Source organism: Lathamus discolor, chromosome 1 (genome assembly GCF_037157495.1).
Source record: "Lathamus discolor isolate bLatDis1 chromosome 1, bLatDis1.hap1, whole genome shotgun sequence".
Classification (NCBI taxonomy): domain Eukaryota; kingdom Metazoa; phylum Chordata; class Aves; order Psittaciformes; family Psittacidae; genus Lathamus; species Lathamus discolor.
Window position 1 is genome coordinate 110,926,965 of NC_088884.1, and position 23,296 is coordinate 110,950,260.

At 41.0% G+C, this 23,296-nt stretch overlaps 1 protein-coding gene across 6 annotated transcripts in view; it reads right to left on the reverse strand.

Moving 5' to 3' along the window:
• SGMS2 (sphingomyelin synthase 2) overlaps positions 1 to 21,111 on the reverse strand; it is a 34,541-nt gene extending 13,430 nt beyond the window's left edge. Inside the window, exon 1 of one of the 6 annotated variants that reach the window (XM_065690524.1) lies at positions 21,042 to 21,111. The gene's annotated coding sequence lies outside the window, so the exon portion shown is untranslated. The other 5 variants (XM_065690547.1, XM_065690515.1, XM_065690508.1 and 2 more) reach the window with 5 other exon arrangements.
• Positions 21,112 to 23,296: the final 2,185 nt, after the last annotated feature.

The following is a 23,296-nucleotide window of genomic DNA, read 5'->3' on the forward strand; positions in this document are numbered from 1 at the left end:
ACCAGAAAAGAAGCTGGGTAGCTTCTACTACCTTGAGAGCAATGAATAAAAACTAAGGTTTTGGGTTTTATTTTTTTATTTCCTAAGGCTTTGAGGTCTCTGTTTTAATAGCATCCCTTCTTCCATGCTATATGTATGTCCCACAGCAAAAAAAAAAAAAAAACCACAAAAAAAAAAAAAACCCCAAAACACAACTGCTAAGCAAGATCTGGGCAAAGTACATTCAGGCATGCAGAAACAGGACTGAGTTTAACAGGTCTACTTATTGTTTCTATTTCCCTATAGTATAATTATTTTCAGAGTTGTGTTCATCATTCAGCTATACAGTGTTTATGTTTACAATATACAAATTGAACTGCAGTTTATCTAAAAGTTATTAATAAAATTATTTTCAGTAGTAGAAATAAAGCAGATATTCCCTGTACTTCTAGAGAGAGGGATTTTGCAATTCTCTCATTTAGGATTACTAATGTACCAAGAGAAGCTGTCTCAAGGACAAAATCCCTACACTTATCCAGATAGAGAGGAAAAGTTTCAAGGTTACTGGTTAACTATTTGTACAATCAAAGTTTCACCAGTATTGTGGAATTCTGTTTCTTTACATCTCTTACTATTACAAAGGATATTAGTTTCCATTTTCCTGTAATTTAACATTCAGTGTGTTCCATAGCAGTGTCAAGTTTTTTAAACAGTAATTCCCAAAAAGCACAAAAAATATTAATAGAATCAGAGAGCTGTTTGGGTTGAAAGGGACCTTAAAGATCATCTGGCTCCAACCCCCTGCCATGGACAGGGACACCTTCCACTAGACCAGGCTGCTTAAAGTCCTGTCCAACCTGGCCCCACTGACTACCTAAGCAATGGGAAGGGGGTGGATATCATTCTGAACACTGATGAATAGGTTTGCCTTAACTGTGTGAAGGCATCTTCAAACTCTTTAAGCCGTTTGGTCCCCAAACTCCAAAGGATCATATGTGGTAACTAAAGAGTCTGACACCTTTAAGGCACTTCATATCTGACATTAATTTCCCTCTCCATTATTTACCCTTATCTTTTAAGGACCAAAGTCACAGTATCTGTTACATGGCAATTATTTGTTATCTTTTGGTGCTAAAAGTAACCCATTCTGGCAATAATCCACATGTATAGGCAGAAACAAAGACTTCATATTTACAGGTTAACAGTCTCTCCTAAAGCAAGGATTTTGAGAATGGTCAGAGTCATATCGGAATCTGAAGCACAGAGTAATTGAGGCTAGAAGAAACTTCAGGAGATGTCTAGGCCTCTGGCCAGGATCAGCTATGACATCTGATTAGACTGCTCAGTGCTTCATCCAGTGGCAGCTGTAACACCTCCGAAGGTGTGCATCCTCTCCTGTTCCACTGCATGGTGCTTCCCACAGTGAAGATGTTTTAGGACTTTCATTGTTGGTGGTGGGTTTTTCTGTTCTGTTTTTTTTTGTTTGTTTGTTGTGTGAGGAGGGTTTTGTGTGGGGGTTTTGGTGGTTTGTTAGTTTGGGCTGGGTTTTTTTTCCTTTGTCTTATTTACTTTTTTTGTACCTACTTCTCATTACAAATGATACCCCTTGTGTCTCATCCACCACTGCAAAGAGCCTGGCCCTGATGTTCCTGACGACCTCCTCGCAGGTATTAAGGAGCTGCTGTTAGGTCCCCCTGAGCCTCTTCCTCAGGATTAAGCAATCCAACTGTTCCCACCTCCCTTCACAGGACCTGTGCTCCTGACCACTCTGGGGTCCCTCTGCTGGGCTTGCTTCCAGCATATGTTTTTCCTGGATCAAGGACCCAAAACGAGACACACTATTCTAGAGACAGCTAAGTGCTGCACAGGGAGGAATAACCGCTTCCCTATGAATCCTGGCTATGTTCCTGCTAAATACTGCTCAGGACAGTGTTGGCTGCCTTCACTGCCAATCCACATTGCTAAATCCTTTTCAACAGAGGTGAAAGAAATACTGACATTTTTCCAATAGGATAAAGACTCCCTCACAACTTCTTCACTCCAGAAAGGTGATATTAAGTCTTCACCTTACTTAATCCATTCACTCCAAAATGAGTCCGTTTCAGTATCTCAGATCTGGGCAAAACAGCCTGCTAACCGGAACTGATAGTTAAGCACTGCATCAGCTGCTTTTGAACGACAGCTAAAAAAAGCTCCTTTCTCACTACATATTTTCTAACATTGCAAAGAAATGTTGGTCTTACGACCTTTTTTCCATTCAAGAGTGACTGTTAAAAACACTCCATAAAGAGTGGAAGTCAGTAAGGTGAGGTAGTAACCTTAGTCTCATCAGACAAAATAATTCTGGAAGAGCGCCAAAAGAAACCTTTGGATCATCAGGCTTTTATATAGTTTGCTGTGTGAGCATCTCAGGCTTCCCACTGCCAATTGCTTTCATTCTGCTATAGCATTGCTGATGCTGTTGAACCACAGTCCAAAGCAAGGTGGTTCTCAAGGAGGCAGCAACGTTGGAAGATTTCTTAAGAGCCTAACAACACATCTGATGCCCCACATACCCTTCCTAGTTCACACAAATGCTGCAGATCACTGGCTGCAGGGTGAGGGGGCCAGCACAGAAGGCAGGAATGTTTTAGACTGTTTTGTGAAATCTCCACCTAGTTACTGAGGGTAAAGGTTGCACTTCATAATGGAAAGTCAGACCCAAAGATTAGTCATCACTTTCAGTACAGGGTGGTGAGGAATCACAGTGACTAATGTGTACTTTAAAGTGACTCTACTGCAGCTTATCAGCCATCAGAAGAGGAAATCACACAGAGTAAATTTATCAGTGATACACCCTAAAAATATTTGGATGATTAAGAATATAACATCTATCAGTTATTTTTTCCTGCACTACTTCTAAAAAGCAGCAGTGCCAACTCAAAAATAAGGGGTCACATTTATGACATTATTGAATTTTTCCCACAGTAAATTTTTCCCCCCTCCTGAAAGTTTAATGCGAGCTTAAAGCTGCAGAGTATTTTATAACATTAGCAGGTAGTAAGGAATACATGCACAAGCTGCACAACCCAGATAAAAGCCATCTTAGCACTGAAGTATGCACTGAAGTCCGTACCCTCATAACTCACATTTAAAGTCTAATACAGACATTAGTCCTTGCAAGGCATGTGACATTACAGAGACAACCATTAACTGTAATCACCTAGTGAGAGCAGAAAGACACCAAGTGAATTCTTACGACAGGGCATATTTAAAACTGATTAGTATCATACTATAAGCTAGTATGGCATATCCCACAGTTTGATTAGCACATTACAAATTATGGATCTCCACAGAGGAGCTACCAGCCATGTTCAAAGGCTCAAGCAATGAAAACATCCCTTTTCAGAAACACTAGTATGTCTCCCCACCCCTTATCTTAGAGTATCCTGATCAATGTTTTACCCCCTATGCCAACACCAAAAATCTAGTGCACAACACACTGCCAAACAAATCCAGAAAGAATCACTGAATACTTTCTCCTCTCTTTCCCCCTAAACACTCCCAGATAGCTTTCAGCTTGCTCATCTCTGATGTAGCTGCCTGGAAAGCTTCATGAATACTAGTTAAGAGGGATGATACAGGCGTAACACATCCTCTGCCATTGACAGTAAACACACAGATTGGCTGGAACCGATCCCGAAACATAATCCGCTCCTTACTTTGAGCCGCCACTCTACCTTTCTTCACAAGCACCAGTTCCTAACCCCACCTACCACCAAGCAGCAACACTGTGTAAGGCTCTACTATCACAACCAACACCACCACTAACAGAGATGGGAATACACAGCTCTCTCAAGCCCTGCGTTCACAGGCTCCCACATCTAAATCCAGCTCACACACTGAAGGTTTGTTTCCCTCCCGCATTTATCCCCATACCCCCAACTTTTCATGCCACACTTTCAGAAGCAAAACCAGGTGAACTCTAACACCAGGAAGTTAAGACTGAGGCAATTTCAGCAACTACCACGATCAACACAAAGATGTTTATGTAGGGGATTAGGATGGCAGTAAAGAATCCTTCCATAATATATTAGAGTTTCTAGTTTGCAATAACCAAAATGGTATCAAGTTTCCTGCATGTTAACTGGGTTTTTCGCTGAAATTTTACCCATCAACTTTAAGCACTACATAGTTAAAACAGTTAAAAAGAAGTCATCACAACCTAAGCTTCCAGTGCAGTCCCAAGGTCTTCCTCAAACTTGTTCAAGTGTCCCATTAGCTCAAGATTTTTCTATTAATAGAAGAAAATACTTTCCACATTATGCTGACAAGAAAAAACATTTCCTTTTTTATTATTTAACTAGTCAGGTTAAATGGCATTGTTTAGCTTTAAATTGTAAGCATTTAAGTACTATGCACTTCAACACTTCCTTCTTCATTTTTGTTTCTGCCACAAACTGACAAACAGAATGCATTTCCTTAGTATTATCTCCTCACAACACTGGGTATCATTGTTAAAGAAAATTTCAAGAGGACGGTAACCATGGGACAGCAGTAGAAAATTATAAATATCATCCAGATTCCTTCTGTAAAAATCTTTCCCAGACATTTTGCAGTTTCTATTTGAGCCTTACCCTACAGGTCAGAGGAGGCTGAGAACACTATTAATGTGTTTCTACTGCCCCTCACAAAGCTACCGTTTACCTCTGTACCTAAGCATCCCCAAAATAATTCAAAGAGCAGCCTCTGGTAAGGATTTCCAATCCTTTAACAACCCTGCACTGAACACCACCACAATAACAAAATCTTTATGCCTAGCCTCTTGTGAGGCTTTTACCATTCACAACAACCCTTTCATTTATTCTCCTCCTCACCTAATAGCTTGAGAAGTGTATTGCTTTTTAAAAGCTTTTAAAAAGGATTTAAAGAACTAAGTTAGTCAGAAAGGACTTGAAGAACAAAGTTAGTGATGCTCATCCCAAATTCATATCCACTAAAAAAGAAAGAATAAAACTATTCCTGCAAGCCAACAGCCAAGTACCATCTTCAGCCTTGCTCGTAGAAAAGCCATCATTAGCATCTCTTACTGGAGCATTAGACAACTGCTTTGGAACATCTACACCTAGTCCATGCACACATAGCTTAACTAAAAAGGTATAAATGAAATTAACAACCTAATCACTAGAGTTATATTGATCTTATCCTACCAGTTGGTAAAATCTGGTGTGAAAGTACTGAGGTTACTCTGAATCTATATAGAATGCTTTTATAATACACTGTATCACATACCTCAGGTAGCAACTTCCACTCTGTAAGCTACCTGTTCTGCCCAAGGAAGGCTTCTAGACATCATTGTACTTGTTAGCTTTAGATGTATAGGAAAGCAAACAATCACTCAAACTAATCGAGCATAAATGTGAAGTGGAAATGCAAACCAACACAAGCAGGCCAAACTGCCTGCTAAACAGTATTCTTACCAGTTGCAGTGTGCCGCAGCTGAATTATTATTTTCCATTTCTTTGTTTAAAGACCTTAACAGCAACATTAAAATCACTTTAAATTTTGAGTTTTAAATTTTTTGAGCAAAAAATAAAAAAATACAAGATGGAACCCAAGTCCAGTTCTGCCATTTGTCTTGCTGCCCATGAGAAAAATCTATGAGAAATCAGGGAGGGGAAAAAAAAGCATGTGATCAAACATTTCAGAAAGGACATTGGGAAAAAAGCTATTTCCAAATATATTTCATAGATCTTGGTCACATTTTCATGAGAAGTCCTAGAGCTCTAATACTGCTTTCTAAATAAAACATTTTATAGAAATGATTCAGAAAGCATTTGAAAGCATTCTTAGCCCATGTCCAGCCAGACATCTATATATACACTGATTTGGGAAAGGAAAGGGAGGATATAGAGGTGTTACACAGAGTAACTGAAATGTGGAAAGACTGTGGGGTGAGAAACAGATTCCATAAACTGTTCCCCCAAAACACACTGCAGCAGCCAAAACTGCAGCCAACAAAACTGCTTAAGAGAATCAAGTCACTCATTTCTAGACTCACCAAGCTCAGCAATGTTGTGAACATGTGCTAAGTAACCATGGCATACAGTAAATAAGTGGTGAATCAACTCATTCCATGCGATCAGTTACCAAGGTCCTAAGGAAAGAACTAAGTGTTCGACTGGAAATAGCGTAATCAGTTATAAAAGAACTCAGAACTCAGCAAAATTAGGGCACAGTAAAAACCACTATTCCAGTGTACCAACTGGTGTCTTCTCATGAAGGAGATCTGATTACATTTTCCTGTTTCTGCTGTAATAGAATTATTGTCCAGAGCAGAACTTGGAAGCTATACACTGTAGTGGCTTAGGCTTCAAGAGCTTTCATTAACACCACACTACAACAATCCAGCCCACTTGTTAAGGTACCTACAGTGCTAAACACAGGTCAGCACAAGGGCTTGCAGAATCTTATCTCTGCCAAAATCAGCTCTTCCAGGAACTGCTGTGGCACGGCCATTTCACAGCTAGAGCTGTTGCACATGCCTCTGCTCTTAACTACCCTACCTCAGGAAAAGTATCTTGCCAGGAGCAGGACAGTCCATCCAAGTATCAGTGGCTCCAATACCACCCAAAGATCACATCTATTCTAGAGAAAAAGCAAAGGGCATGAAGGAAAGTCTCACAGGGACTTAATCTAGAAGGCCAACCATGCCAGTTTCACTTGATAGTCACTACTTTAACCATACCTTGCATGACAGACATTGTAGAATAAAAAACACCGCCACAGCAGCAATTTCAGGACTGCATAAACACACAAAGGCCACTAGACTAATGTAAACCCATTAGGAAGAAAACGGAAGATGTGTGTACGTTAGACCACAACCCTAACATCTGAGCCATGCTAAAATGCTGACGACAGCTGGGACAGCCCAAGAAGATGGCCCAAAACATTTGTCACTAATCCCAGCTCATGACATTTCTTCAAACTGATTAATCAAGACAAGATACAAAGATGGGGCTGGTTTAGGACTTGCCATACAAGTTGCCACCCAGAGGAGCATCTTGTATTCAGCTGGAAGCAGAAGTCACAAGCTGGGACACTAGCAAATTCCACCCTGTGTTAAGCTCCTTTCTCCCTTCACTGCAGCAGTAGTTAGTTCACGCAAACAGTCCAGGCCATGCAATTTTACCTCATATTACAGGTTAATATAAATTGAGTTAGAATTTCATAGTTTGTTTCAGAAAGCAGGATCGTTTCCCTACAGCAGATATATTATCCCTTCCTAAGACTTCCCATCATTCAAAATCTCACTTAAGACAACAAACGAAACAGGTTTTCTACATAGTAGCAGTGTTGGCATTTCAGCAGAGACTGTGAAACAAGTAAGCCCCAAAATCATGTCCAGCCTCTGAGCAAATCCAATTTCCTTTTGTTTAAGATAATGTACATGATAAACTGCCTTAAACATTGAATACTCAAATATATGGGTCATAAGCCAGCGCCACATCTTTTAAGTAAAGACATCTTCCAAAGCCAAAAATGTTTCTTCGTACATTACTATGACAGCTATACTAAAGCATATACTTAAGAAAGTTGTATCATTTTCAACTTTGAAATAGTTCAATTCCACCAGAGTAATTAACTACCCCAGTCTTAAAAGGACTATTCAGAGAAAGCTCTCAGCTTCCCAAAGCTTCCACCAGTCTGACAGCAAGATTTATGAAACTTACTCGAACGAGCTGAAACCTATTAAACTCTACTTCTACAGGGCACCAGGACAAGACCTGTGATGGCACAAGGTGTGATCTCTTCCTCTGCAAGGAAACAGTGAGGGCAGTCATCTGACACGGCCAGGATTAGAATTTGTCACAAAATTTCTTAAGCATGCTCTGACACCAGAACACTGAATATTCCCACACACAGAGACACTTTCCAGAAAGTTTCCACTAACTCTCAGCATTTGAGCTGAAATCCGGACTTCGCAGCAGGCAAAGTACAAAAATACACCCAACCACAAAGCAAAACAAAAAAATAAATGCCAAAGTCGTCCCCCCCCCAAAAAAAAAAACAAAAAAAAAAAAAAAACCCACCAAAAACCACAACAAAACAAGCAAAAAAAAAAAAACCAAACCAAACTAAACCAAAACACAAAAAAATCCTAGGTAACAGTTACTATTCAGTTTAACTATATGAGCCACTTTTACCACACATACAGGAGGCAGAAAAACACCAGGCAAAAGGTGCTCACATACCTACACACTTTCTCTGAAGTAGTAACTGTTAGCTAAGAGGCTGCATATTGTCTGAGGTACCAGTGTGAAGATCTATGTGCAATGCCACTTAACTGGGGTAACATGCCTCAAGGGCATTCACTCTGTATGTGCTGCCTGGCTAAGAGGTAAACCCAGACAAAAAGGTCTTCTTAGACAAGGCTAGACTTAAGATTATATCAGGCTGTACATTAAGCATTAGGCCAAAACTGATTAACCAATCACAGTGCTTCCTAAGATGTCCTCAGGAATAAGTCCCTGTTGAGCTAAGGTATAGGTCAATTCTTGAGTACTTCTGGCCTACATGCCTTCAACACCCCAAAAAGACTTGCTTCAGGTGAAGCATTTCAATCTGTTCCCTCAGAGTAAGTCTCACTTTTGTTTGCTCTTAATGAGTTCATGTCAAAGATGGCAAGATTTAGCAGAGAAACAAGCAGCAGCCACTTCATAATTCAAATAATGCCCAGGAAATTCTAAACTAAGAAAGTGAAGACATTTTCTAGATGTACGCATACTTCCAATTCACATATCTGGAATTATGAAGTGACACAGCACTGAGAAGGGGAAGTAGAAAGGAAGCAGAGGCTGTCTTTGCTCTTTAACTCAATCTATGAAGTGGTCTAGACCTAGAGGACTAATGAAAAGAGGGTAGAAGAGGTATAGAAACACTTTTCTTAAATAGTCACAATAACAAGTCAATAAAGTAATCCCAAGTAACAACACATTTTCTATGCACTAAGAATGTTTTTTCACTCCATTGAATCACACTATTACAAGTATGCAACAACAAAAATACAGTGTCCTGCAGTAAACAGCCTTTTGAAGAAAGACTTGTAACCAGTTTCTGATTGAAAAAACACTAAAATATTGCTAAAAATGTATGTGTAAGTAGATTTTTTCATGTTCCATTATCAGCTATGGGTGACCATATCATAAGGTATGTAATACCAGTCTAACACCTGCTGAGTAAAACAAAGCATTACAATTTGAGTAAGCATTTTCATAATAGTAGGTATTACAGAAGATTAACCAATATAGCAGCTCTTTGACCAAATTATATGACACCTAAGTACAATAAACCTCTTGTAGTTGTCCTTGTAAGTGCAACACAGACTTTGACAAACAACAACCACTTCTGCATATTACATGCATCACGGTCAAATCTGACTAAACTGTGCTGCCTTAAACACACATTCTAGAAAGGCTCGCAGTGCTAAGAAATTTTGTGGTTTGACTTTTGTGTTTGATTTTACTGCAACAGGATGCAAAGGGAGAACAGGAAGAAAGCACACATGCATGCACACTCTTAAGGTAGGTAAGGTAAAAGGACATAGTTCTAGGGCTCGCACTTTATGCATCATAGGAGGACAGATTCCTTCTGCTTCCTGCAACTCTTCCCTGCACTCCAGGCCTTTAAGTGGGAATGGTGTTCCATTATAGCTTCAGCACTGAGCTCCTAAAATGTAGGAGAGCTAGACAGTTGAGTCTGAACCCTATGATATTTAAGAGGTTATTTTAAGCTGTCTCGAAGTCCAAATAAAAAAAAAACCCAACTAAAAAATGCACACAAAAACACAAAGAGAAAATGCTTATGAGAACATTCATCCATTCGTCCTGCAGACTAAAACTAAGCCAGGCAGCTACTTACCTTGTTCAGATTGTCCAGGGACTAGAAAGCAGTGTACACAGGAAAGTGTAAACTGCCTGCAATCTGCAGAAATATGCTCTCCAAAAAAAAAAAGTTACATACAGATGAAAAATACTTTTCATTGATATGAATGAAAAGTAATGAAATTAAAATACTTTTAGAGCAAGAAGTGTAGTTATTCAGATTTTTGTTAGAGGTGAAAATTTCTTTAGCTCAACTACTTTGATATTTAACAGGCATTATGCCTTACCCCATGGTCAGTCAGCCCAGATGTATTTAATCCATCTTTCTAGCTTTTAAAAGTCACTACAAGCTACTGACTTCTACCACAGGCATACACATTATTACACCCTATTTTACATATAGTAGTTGTTCTAGACAGAAGAAATGACTCCTTACTGTAATACTCATGCTTGCTTGTGTATATTAAAATAGCTTAGCCAATTTTAAGAACTGCACAGAGGAAGCCGATAACCATGGTTACCACAGAAGAGAAAAATCACCTAAACTATCCTCAGTGGAAGGGTGGAGTGAGCTTATCATTTAGCTATACAGCACACGTAGATTGTTTCATGGTGGTAAATACTGCTAAAACGAAGCGTTTTAAATAGTGTCTGCAAATGCAGGACACAGTCACTGCAGCAGACAGAAGTTTAAATCTGTAATACTCAAATCCTCAGAAAATTGTCTTCATATTAACTTCCAAATTTGCTATGGCACCTTAGAAGGAGCTAAGCATTTAATACTTCTCGCTTCAGAGCCGAACAGGATATCACAGTCCTTCCTCCCAAGCCTAAGTCCATCGTGGAAGTTAACATATTTCTAGGAAAACAAACCCACTGAAAATAGCTGTTTTTCTATTTTAGTGCATGATAATTTTTAATAGTCAATAGAGGATTTAAACTGTACGGCAATCCTCTTTTTCACAGAATGGAAAGAAACACAGCTTCACTTTGGAGGACCACCTTTAGCTTTCAGACAGGTTTTCCACATCAAGTAGTGTTGTTTTTCTCAAAAAATTTCAAAACAGTCCCCTATAGCTGTGTGCAAAATACACATATGCAGTGAAACAAAACAGTTACCCGAAAACAGCTGACTGAGCATCTGAATTTCAGTAACTGCAGATGAACAAGCGTCTAAAGTTGTCCTTGTTACTTACTAAGTAGAGCCAAGTGTTGTGCTCATGGGCATCTACAAGACCAAGGTAGAATGCCAGAAGAAAGGAATGAACTCTTGTCAAGTGACACAATCAAAATGGTACATAAAATCAGAATGAAACCAGATGAAGACAAGATCATGCTTCTGAGAATTGCACTGTGAGGAATTCTTAAGTAACATCCTCATAGATTAGTGCAGTATTATGAAAACAGGGAAAACCACAAGCTTTATCAGGAACTTTGTCAGGCTCCTAATGCACAGGAACTTAAGTTAACTTTTTAAGCTACAATATATTGATAGCTATTTCAGGAGTGCACAGAAACCAAGTCACCACAGAAACTATTAAGTACTAACTAATCCAAAGTAGATTCATAAAGCAATTCATTTCTCCCAATATTAAGCAAACAAACAAGAAATTAAAACTTGCCTTCAAAATTTCAGGATAAATGCTTTTGGTTTTATATTGAAATTGTAATACATAAATTTGATGAAGAATAACTGGCAGAGGATGAAACAACAGAATTCTATACTAAATGTGTTTTTAGCACTATTAAGACAGTAACACAGCATTGCAGTTTTTATAATGTCTTCCTGGGACCAGTCTGCTCCAATACAGCCTGTATTCAGTTTCAAACCAAGACCTGGGCAGTGGTATTTGGCATCCTTATGAAGTTTCTACAAATAGAAAGTGCCATTGCCCATTTACAAGGTTGATGTGGGGAAGTAAAAAAAATAAGAATAAAAAAAGGGAGATGAGCCGTGTTTACTGTAGAAATGTATTAGAGCTCTCAAGCTACAGGATTACATCATGCCTTCCATACGAAAGACAGAATTAACAACTATGAGGAATGACTTTCTCTACTGCTGTTTCCCTTCAAAAATTATGTCACCTAAATAAGGAGACTGTCTCTGTATTTTGGTCTGCTCCACTAACCAACTGTCTAGCACTAGAGCAAACATAAGCAGGAACTTTGGTGTGTGCATAAGTATTTAGTCACTGTTACATACATTTCACATAAACTAATTGTGAGAAGTCATTCATCACTCAACAGTTTAAAAATCTTAGGAGGTGACACAGAATAAAAGCTCTAAAAAACCGGAAAAATTAAGAAATGCAAACATTTCATCAGGAAAAAAAAAAAAATCTGTGAGAGCAGGTGACTTCTTAATAAAGGGCTTTGACAGATGCAAGTGTTCTATTAGAGATATACTGGGGAGGTAACATATGCCAAAACACTTGCAATAACACTTCAAGAACGAAAAACCTTTATCTCTTCCTTAAGGCTTTAACCTAGGTCTTAAAGGATCCAGATTCTAGACAGGTGCTGCCAGAGGTATGTTCTTTGAGGATGGACAGATTCCTGTACTCCGATAGAGTTACAAACTCTCACTTATTTTACAGTTAACCAAGATTTTAAAAAGAAAAAAACAACCAACCAAATTAAAGTTCCAGTATTAGAAGCATGAACACCAGAGATCTATGATTAAACAAGCACTAAAACCTCCCACAAGTTGCACTTTCAGAAATGCAAACTCCAGTAACTTTTGCTAGTTCAGTGACACTCTGCCATAAGAGCTTGCATGAAGATAAAAAAATGAATACTAGTATGATTTAACCCATATTAGTACTTAAAAATTCATCTGTGAACATTTGACTTCAGGGTAGTAGCAAGACTGACGAGGGCCTAAGATAACAGAGACACATAACTTTATATGGGACATACCAATTTATGATGAAAAAACAGGTAAACCTGCCTCTGAAACATCATATTTCACCAAGAACATTACTAACTGCCTGGAGAGCTTCTGAAAATCAGTGATTAAAAAAAACTGCAAGCAGTTTGTAAACTCTCAGGTGGGGGATTAGAATGAACATGTTAAATACATTTAGCTGCTTTGTTTTGTTTTGTTCAGTCTATTCAATTTCTTTCAGGATGTCCATCTCTTTCACCATCAAAGTAACATTACTATAACTGTAGACAGACAATCAATCATTATTTGTACTCCAAACTATTAAGTTTCAGCCATGACATGCCTACATCTTATCTAAGAAACTGAATTCAACTCTACACATTTAAGATTTCAGATTACTGCTATATCAAAAATAGCCTTGAATTAACTTTTTAAAGTTAGCCATTCTTAAGCAAAAAGTGTCCATAAATGCTCTCCACCAGTTCAGCTTAAATCACCCAGATTAACCTGATGCAACTTTTCAAAACATTCAGCGCTGCACCCAAAAGACTCAGCATCTTTCCTGAAGAAAAAGCAGGTGTACAACCCTAGTCTGCTTTTCATCAGTAACCACAGGTGCACAAAACCACTGCAAATCTTAGTGTGAAGCTTACAGCACTGCACAGGATTCTAGTAAGATTCAGCCTAAGGAAATCTGAATATACAAAGAAACAGAGGACTACAGAAGGGAGCAGCAATAAATTAGCTCTAAAAACCTAGTATAGTAAGATACTGCTTTGTGCAGCAGCAAAGCCCAATCTTTTGAGAGCCTCACAGTGCCACTGATAGCAGCAAGTTAGTTTTGGTTTATGAAGCTTATAAAAACAAAACAAAATAAAAAAAACCCAAACCACAAATGTGATGTCCTTGAAACTTAAATATGGCAGCTGCAAGTTAACCTACATAAACTGAAGAAGGTAAGTGAAAGCAGATACCTGCTGTTTTGGTCAGGTACCTTCAAGGGAACAAGATGTTCTCCTTTTCTAGGATTACAAATCTGAGCGAAAAGTATTCTATCTGGAAGATTAAAGCTGAATTGAATACATGCTTTGTTACTGTAAAACTGTCTTGTCAGAGTGAATGCAGTGAAGTTTTCCTGAGTAATTAAGTTCAAGAATTATTTTCTTCAAGGATTTAGACCTGAAAACTGTTTTGTTAAGGACCATTCTATTTCCAATGATTAACTCAACAGCTTCAGATTCTCTGACAAACTATTTTAGTTTCTCCACTCGTTCAACAGACTAGACTTCAATATTTTCCAATGGAACAAGACCCTCCCATACTTGACACTGCACATTTTGAAAAGGACTTAACACACTCTAAGGCAGAAGTTGTACTCGGCAGCCACAAGCATGACTTCAAGGCACAGCAGGCCCCTTCTATTACAGATACTACATATACGTTAGCTAAAGGGTAAGTAACAGGTCTTCCTGAAGCATAGTTCTAGTACAGTTTCCTTTTAATAACTAATTATATTGTAAGAAGTACTTTATTCTGCCTACATACACGCATCTCCATGCAAGAGCTATTCTGAGGTAGACAGTGATAAGCAAGTCTCCTCATACGGAAGACACTTGCAGCTATTAAAGCTCTACAGCCACACTAGCACAATCAGATTCAGTATAGTTAAGAAATATCTTTCAAACTGGTGCAGAATGGACAAGACAGAGCTAACTCTGTTCCATAAAACTTCCCCCATCAGCAGCTCTTAAAGTCTTCAGCATCTGCTGGGACAGTGGTGCCTGAATGCCTGACATTCTTAGTGCCCGCAGCATCTTTGGGGACAGTGGTGTCCATGGTACAAACAATTTTCCCAGCAGACAGACAGATCTCTGAAGACAGTGGACCTAGTGTTACATTAGTCTTCCCAGCATCTGTTCGGACTACTGCAATACCATAGCCATACTAAATAAAACATCACAGCATCTGTATTGTCCACTCCCCACAAATAGTATCAAAGAACACTGCAGGCCAACAGCCCATCAAAATTAGAAAAAATTTCAAACAGAAGATGATGTATGCTATTTTGTTACAAATATCTGCATCTTCAAAGTCCGCTTTTATACTAAGAAACTTACGTGTGATGAGACATTTCCTCAAAAACCTTCTTTCACATTCCTTGATCCTCAAGAAAAACTACTCTTTTTTTAAATCCATCACTTGTTTTGATATGATTTTTTAATTTTGTTAATCCTTAAAACTCAATACACCATTTTCTAGACTTCGTACTTGTATTTGGTACACTAGTACACTGTAAATAAAGAATTCTCTGATTTTCAGAATAACAAATTATTTAAGTCTCTTATTCAGCTTTCCCAGAGACACGGAGATATATGGAAGTGGGGGCTTGTTTTTACCTTTTTATTGAAAAGGAAACATGAAGTTTTTCACAATACTGCTTCCATGATATAATAATTTTGATGACTACATGGAACATTAAGTTTTGAGTTCAGAAAAAAACTTCATGAAACAAGGCTGTTAAGCCCTACCATTTGTGTGTCTTACAGTATTAGAATCGAAAGATGCTTTTATGATCCAGGAAAACAGATGCTCATCAATATGTCAACCATGGCTCAGTATTTAAAATTTAGGGGCACATACAAGTCATTCTAGATTCAGATAACCAACTTAACAGTAGAGTAATAAATAAATCAATAAAATTCCACCTTTGCTCTCTTCAAGTTCTCATTTCTCCATTATGTAAGTTCACTTCAAGGCCAGCTCTGAAATCAATCTTATTTTGGGCCTTCATCAACATAATATTGTCATCATCTTACGATTTCATCTGAACTTTCCCCAGTGCCACCATTTTGATTTGTCCAAATACCCCTTGCAACTGCACTTATTACACAGGGTACACTTGAATATTTTCCTGAAGGACAAAAGGGTATGCTTCTCTAAAATCAGTTTTTACTGAAAAGCACTGTAAATTCTACCCAAAAGGAAGAAGAAAAATAAGAATGGAAGCAAGCACATTGACCTTTCTAGTAAGTTAAGCCCTAGGTCATTCAAGTTAGGTTAAAATAAGGAAGTTATTGCTTTCACAGGGAAGAAGTATATAAGGTTATACAGTCTCCAAAAACCTGCCCTGTCAAATAAAGTTACATATAAGCAACTACGTTAAATGTAATTTGAAAGCAGTTTGGCTTTAGACAAATGCAACTTGAAGCTTGCCAAAACTCTTGTAAGGCCCACTGTCTCAGAAAATACCATGCAACTGCTCAAGTTCAGCTAATACCGCTATGGAACCATTCACCTATATAACTGAGTCTAAATTAACAGCTGTTAAGTGGTTAGAGGATAGACAGGTGTTTGATTTTCTAAGGCCTTAAGAAAAAATAAATCAAATAAAAATATTAGAAATATACTAAACAACAAATAGTCTACACTATATTCCAGGAGTTTCATTATCTTACCAGGAAATTAATCATTAACTACTTTTCACAAGGATTTTGAGCTAAAATTATACCAGAAACCATGCAATGTTAATAGAAAAACACTCTGTCACTAAGTCAATAAGTTTAGTTCAGCTGCACTTCAGGAAGTTTAAGAGTTGCTTCAACACAGCAGCCATACAGCAACAAAATAAACCCCAAACAAACCGTATAGCAACACACCTTTACAACACCATTATGACCCTTACAGTAACCCCTTAACTTCCTAAGCTAAAACTCAGGCATTTTGAAGTCCCCTCCTGTTCAGCTAAGCACGCTGTACTGCTCTAAGTGCTATCTATGCACACACTGCCCACCTCAAGAACATACAGTATCACAAGGCGGCTATGTATGTTCCATGCATTACGTATTTGCAAGGGAAAGTGAAACAGCAGGTGCCCTCCTTAAAGGGGGCTCTTTAGGAGTAGAATTAAGAGTATTTTACAGGTAAAACATACACACTTCAGAAACGGAAGAGAACGCAAATGTAGGGCTGCTCTTCCCAGTCTCTGTCCGGTTCTCACGTAGAGGTCTTCTGTGAAGGAGGTTCTGAAGGTGCGCACCTGTGGTACGCCGTGCCGTTTAATCCACCTGTGCCGTTCCCAACTTACCTTCTCAGCTGTACACACACAAGCTCGCACTGCTGGCAGTTCCTCCTCTAAAGGTAGCTGGAAATCGTTTCTGGAGCCTCGGGGCTCTTAGGTTTGGGCTCTGCAGTTCCTTATGGCCAGACACTCCCACCGCTAAGGTAGCAGCACGCAGAAGCAGCTAGAAAGTTTGCCACAATCTCTACCTTCCCCTGCCCTGTGCTGGCTCCTCTCTGACTCCTCTTCCTGGCGAGGGGGACTGGCGTTAAGGGCGTCAGCGGCGGCGACGCTCCCCGCAGAGGTCTCTCTCAACAGCGGCGCCCCGGGGCGGGGAGCGGGGGGCGCGGGGGCCCCCGCTCGCTCGGCACTGCCGTGTTTACCGCCTCATGCCGGCCGCGCGAGCCGCGCTCCGCCCCGACATCATTCATTCTCCTGCACGCGCACCCGCCCACTCCATTTCCAAGCCGTGACTCACCCCGGCGCTGCTGCCAGTCACGGCCAGGGCTAGAAAAACCGGCGGCACCGGGGCCGGGGGCCCGCACCGGGACCCGGGCCCCGCCCGCCCGACGGGAGAGGTGCCGGCTGCCAACGAGGCGCGGGCCCGCCCGCTCCCCGCTCTGCGCGCGCGCCCTGCCCGCCGCCAGCCTCCTCCCAGCGCGGCCGAGCCGCCTTAACCGCGCCGGGAACGGCACCGCCTCCGGGGAACGCGAGGTCTTGGCAGATGCGGAGATGCTGGTGCCCCTTCACGGCCTCCCCTCCCTGCCCGCATCCCCTCTGCCGTGCCTACAGCCGCCGCCGCAGCCACAGATGTGTGTCCCCTGGGGGGCGGCTGGTCCCCTCTGCCGCGGGGAAAGGGTTAAGCCAGCTCGCCGAACGGGATACCGACACGAGTACTGCGCCCGTAAAGCGCTGGTGAAGAGATAACAGCTGCCCTCCTGGGGCCAGCTCGGCGTCAGAAGCGCGGCTCCTGCAGCGGAGGAGGTGCCCGGGGCCCAGCCAGCCCCGAGCGGGGGAAGACCTTGTCCTCAAATGCAGGATTAGCCACCGAAACCTCTGCTGTTTGCATCGGGCTTTGGGGGTACAAGGGCAGGGATTTCCTCCCTCTCGAGTGACAATTTCCCCATCATCACGTAGCAACCAGATTGCGTTGGGAGACTGCCAGCGTAACTAGCACGTGATCGGCGGGGGAGGGGGGCAATGAGGTGTCGGCTCCCGCACACAGGCGGAAGGCTCGGAGCTGGCCCTGCCGGCCCGCACCTGTGCCCCGGCACGGGCAGCGCCTGACCGGTGTTTGTCACGTCCCCGGAAACCCCCTTCGCCCCGCTATTGGCTATTCTGCTGCGGTTGCTCACACTTTGTTTCTGCCCACAAAAGCTTGGGGGAAGGGAAGGGTAAATCTGCTCTGTTCCAGCACAGGGTGGAAACATTTTCTGCACTCTCAGAGGTCTGTGGGACGGGGAAGTTCTGCCTGATCCAACACTGGACGGGCAGACAGCCGGTATACACAGGATGCCAGGTTTTCCCTCCTGCAGGCTTAACACCAACAGCGTTTTATAACCAGATATGAAACTCAGCCAGAGCACTGCTGCTTCTGCCCCTTTGTGAGCAGCAGCAGCTCCTCACACACCTGTAGTGCTGAATCAAAGGAGTCTGCTGGAACCTCACAGCACTCCTTGCCACCTGCCCCCCAATTCCTATAACCGGGTAATCCTTTAAAAATAATGGGGAAAAAAAAAAAAACCCCACCCAAACAAAACCAAACACCACCAAACCCATAAAAGCCGGAGGGTCCATGGGCAGGGTGTTTGCTTTTAACTGGTTACGGAGACCCGTGCACATACTCAATTGCATACACTTAGTTACGTGAAAGTTATGTGGGATTTACTTGAGGATGCTATACAAAGAAGATAATGGCTGACACAGTGACAATTCAAGGGTAGAAATAGTGAAGAGAGTGGAAAAAAATCACAACAAAACAAACGTATCTACATGCAAACACATATAGCAAATGCAAAATAGAGACGCTCCCTTTTTAATAAAGAAAAAAATTGAAGTTAAAATGAAAGAAGGGAAAATTTGCTGTCCTTCTCCTAAATTAGATTCAACAGTCACCTTAAACACTGTTTTTAAATATTATTCTTTGAAGCCACTGCATTTGAAGGAGCAAAGAATAACAGTCCATTAGCTCACTCTGTTCGAGGCTAGACTTGACATCCAACCCCACAAGCCCATCCTCACAGGTGACCTGCTGAAGTGTAGAACTTGGGCACAGAGCTCCAGTTGATCTCAGAGGTGCATCTGTGAAAAGCAGCTTGTGGGAGATGGTCTGTAACCAATTCAGTAACTAATGTTTGCAAGTCTTGCATAGCAACAAACTTTTGAGATCAAGTGGCATATTTGTGAAGTCACATAATTAGCAGCACCTATCTTGAGCATTAAACTAGATTAACTTCACAGGGTCCTTTTCAGACACCAATTATGAAAGAACTTAAGACTTGCAGAATGATTACTTACTTTATGAGAAAAAAAGAAAACTCTCACACACATACAGAATTCCATGGTGAGACTAGCACACAAATCCCATTCTCACCTCCCAGTGAGGTGGACAGAAGTGAGGGAGGAGAAAAGTTTTGAGAGCAAAAAAAGCTGTTCCTTTCAGCTGGAATAAACCCAGCATCTTTTCCATTACTGTTTATTTTTTTCCCCTTTTCGTGAGATCAGCTGGGATATTACTGGAAACTGTAATTCTATAAATGCACACAGCCAGCCTGTGCATTACAATTCTGACTATTTCTAAAGAGACACCCAAGCAGCTTTCAAAGGCAGCTACCACCAGAATCCTGCTCAATTCTGCCATGGGACAAAACTGAAGCTGCAAGATGAGGTTTGGCAGGGGTAGGAGAGAAAGCAAGAACCATATGGGAGTTTCTAGTTCAGGCTGACTTTACAGTTTATACACAGAGTAAACAGTAGTACAAAAAAAGCCCACTTGTGCTTTTATGGCTTGTCAAGCCATAGCAGACATCTATGCAAAAATCTGATAGGGAAGAACCATGTATCTGTGCTCAGCTTAAGTAGTTTCAGAACTAATGAACTGTATGATCACACATGTTCTAATGAGCTCACAGATCTTTGTACCCCTATTAAGGTGTGTTAAGGATAGATGAAAACATACATTGGTATTTTATACTTAAGTGTCCCATACTTCCCCACAAGTATAACCCTGCATAATTCTTCGCTGCTTTTTCTTGAAGTAGGGTATCAATCAGGGTAATCCTGCAAACTACCTCTATACAGGCCTAACACTACATTCTGTATACTGGTTCTCACAGCAGCCCTATTATATCTAAGAAGGTGCTAGTTGATACTCTTACCTTGAAACTAATGGAGTAACTCCAGGATGATTTATTATTTCCATCCTATTATGAAAGAATAAATTCTTTCAAAGGGGAAACAGGAGATCAGCCAAATGTACACAGAGTATCAATTGACAGGAGATTCTTCATCAGTGTACACTTACTAAATGCTTACCACCACCCAACAAAAATAAGTTTCACCATTTTGAAATTAGATGCATTTCAGTGATTACATAAATGTGTCTCCAGCTAATCATTTTAACACCATCAATGTCACTGGTTTTTTGCAACTGATCAAGTAGATCAAAAGGCAGTAAAAAAAAAAAAAATCTAAGACAAGTTTTCCCATTACTACTTCATAAGCATCACAGTTCAAAAGCACTGCCCTACCTATTGCATCACAGAATCATGGAACACCAGGGTGGAAGGGACCTCAAGGATCATATGGTCCAAAGTATGATAAAGCATCACCTAGACTAGCACCCTAGCAGCACCCTGTCTGGTGTTCATCTCAAAAAGTGCCCAGTGTTGGGGAATCCACCACCGTGTATTGTAGAAGTTAATGCCGTAAGAAACCCATCTGTAAATCATCACTGCTGGTACAACCGCAAGCTCAGCTACTTGGATAGCAAGCCTACCTTAACAAGTCAGTTGAAGCTGAAACCAAATAAATATGCAAAGAACACTACTTATTACAAAGCACTAAGCTGCCAAAGCAAGCACTGCTATGATGACTGTACAAACTTAGGAGACTCATGAATGCTACCACTCTGGAAGACCCGTGAGGAAACAGACCCCGGTGAAGCTCACGAAAGCCATCCGAACCCGCCCTCGATCCTCCTGAGGGACATCTCCGAGTGAGGCACGCCGCCGCCCCCCGGCTGCCCGGGGATTACCTGCGGCCTCCTGCTCCGGCCCGGCGCTCCGCTCCCGTCCTGCCCCGTCCCGACCCGCCCCCGCCGCCCGACTGCCGAGGTGCTGGGGCCGCCCGCCCTCCCCAGGCTTTCAAAGGAGGCGGGAAGCGGCGGCAGGCCAATGGCCGGTCCGGGACACACAGACAGACCGCCCCGCACGTGCCCGGCCCTACTCGGCTGCTGCCGCGGCCGGGTGGCTCGGCTGCCTCCTCAACGGCGGCGGCCGGGGGAGCCCTCGCGGTTGCGGGCTGCCGTTAGCTGCGCTCGCTGCCTAGTCAGCGAGGCTGCGCTTCCCCGTGTCCAGCCTGGGGCTGCTTGAAGCACCTCTGAAGGGCAGAGGCTACTCTCTGCTAATTCCCGAGATTTACAAATGCGGTGATTGTTGTTTCCCATTTGCCTAATCTTAGTAGCTCATACAGTTTACATTCCTCAAAACGCTGTATTAGCTGTTTTCATAATCAAAAGCTGAGCAGAGGATACTAAGTTTTCCAAACTGTTTTCTTCCAAAGGCTTACATGTTCTTGAGAACATCCTTGGATAATTTTAGTAAAATAATGCTGAAACTCTGTAGAATTCATACTCCCTACTAAAGCTCATGGGAAAGAGAAAAACTCATTTAGACTACACTTTATTTTTTTTAACAAAGCAGCAACTGAAAACAAACCTTGCCTTTTCTGCTCAATATTTCACTTAAATAAGCAGAAAAAAACCCTATCACAAACTTATCCTACTTTTTTCCTTTGGATACTATTACGGGGTAGGGTTCAGAGGGGACGACTGCTTGTTTGGTTTTGGTAATGCTTTTAGTATTCAAACTGTATGAAATCAGCCATGCTTCAGAAGCTATGAAATAAGAGAACTGGTTCAGATTCTTTAAACCAGTTTCCCTTAAGACTGAAGCCAAAAATTGATTTTCTATCTAAAAATATCCAAAATCACTGCCTCCAGGTTCAGAGTTTTCTATACACAACAGCAGCATTTGAAGAAATGCTTTTCTTGAAGGAAACAAGGCTTCAGAATAAATTCTAAGAGCACAGCTTCTTACTTGACAGAGGGTGTAGGGGGAAATGGGAAGTCAGGGAACAATAAAAATAAATTCTATTTGCTTGTCTCTATCTCCAAGTCTGAATCTCAAGGTGATTCTAGGAAACTGCATTGAGCAGAAGTACAGGAAATATTCTTAACCTCTTTAGGAAAACAGGTAACATTTCTGGAGTAGATCAGAAGAATGATGCTAGGCAGCTGAAAAGGCTTATTAAAGCTTTTCTGTAACATTGTAAGAATTTCTGGATATGACATTAAATGCATGAAAATGAAAAGAAGACTGCTTAGCTGTAACAACCATCACAAAGTCAACTGACAGCTGAATTAGCCCATTACAATTCTTTGCTATTCAGCCTTATCTACTTTATTGTTTCTCCATGTTTCTGAATGGGTTTCTTCTCAACTTATCATCATCCCTGTGTAGCTTCCTTTTCATTTCTCAGCCTTAGGGTTTTTTGCAGTAGGCCCATCTGAAGCAGAATAGTTGTGCTAAACCTCTGACTTACAGCAAGCATTCTCTCCAACAAAAGTTTACAGGGCTTTTCCTCAGTAATGCAGAACAAAAAACTCCTAAATTTTAACACAAACTGACAGTAGCTGAATAGGAGTTGCTAGATGATCTCTTTGTGTGCTTTTTTTCTATGAAGGAGAATTTTATCTTACTCAGGTGGGAAAGGAGATAAAAAATAAGAGGGAAAAGACTGGAACGTGAATGAGCAATCCAAACCTGGTAAGATTTACCCTCTCCCCATTCAAGTTTATAAGCAATATAATTTTTATCTCATTATTGTATATTTTAGGATTCTATTAGTATGAAGCCTTTTTTTTTTTTTTTTTTTTTTTAGCAGAAACTATTTTTAAACCTAAGCAGCTGACAAACTGCACGAGGGACAGGTGGCCTACTTTTTTTTTCCTTTAAAAAAAGTGACTGCTGTTATCATCTGAATGTAAATTCAGTATGGAACATTTGGAGACATCTGTCATACTGGGATAACCTCCCATCTAACCTGTTGCCCTGGCTGTGGTAGCTAGCAGTGCAAGAAGCTAAACAAGAGGCACAATGGCAGCATCAATAAAAGCTGGGAAAAGGACAGAAATGAGAAAAGATCCTTCTATTCTAGCTGTTTATCTACTTACCTTTCTAAAGTACTCACTTTTTGTTTTCTTTCTGGCTAGCATAACAGGAGATGCTT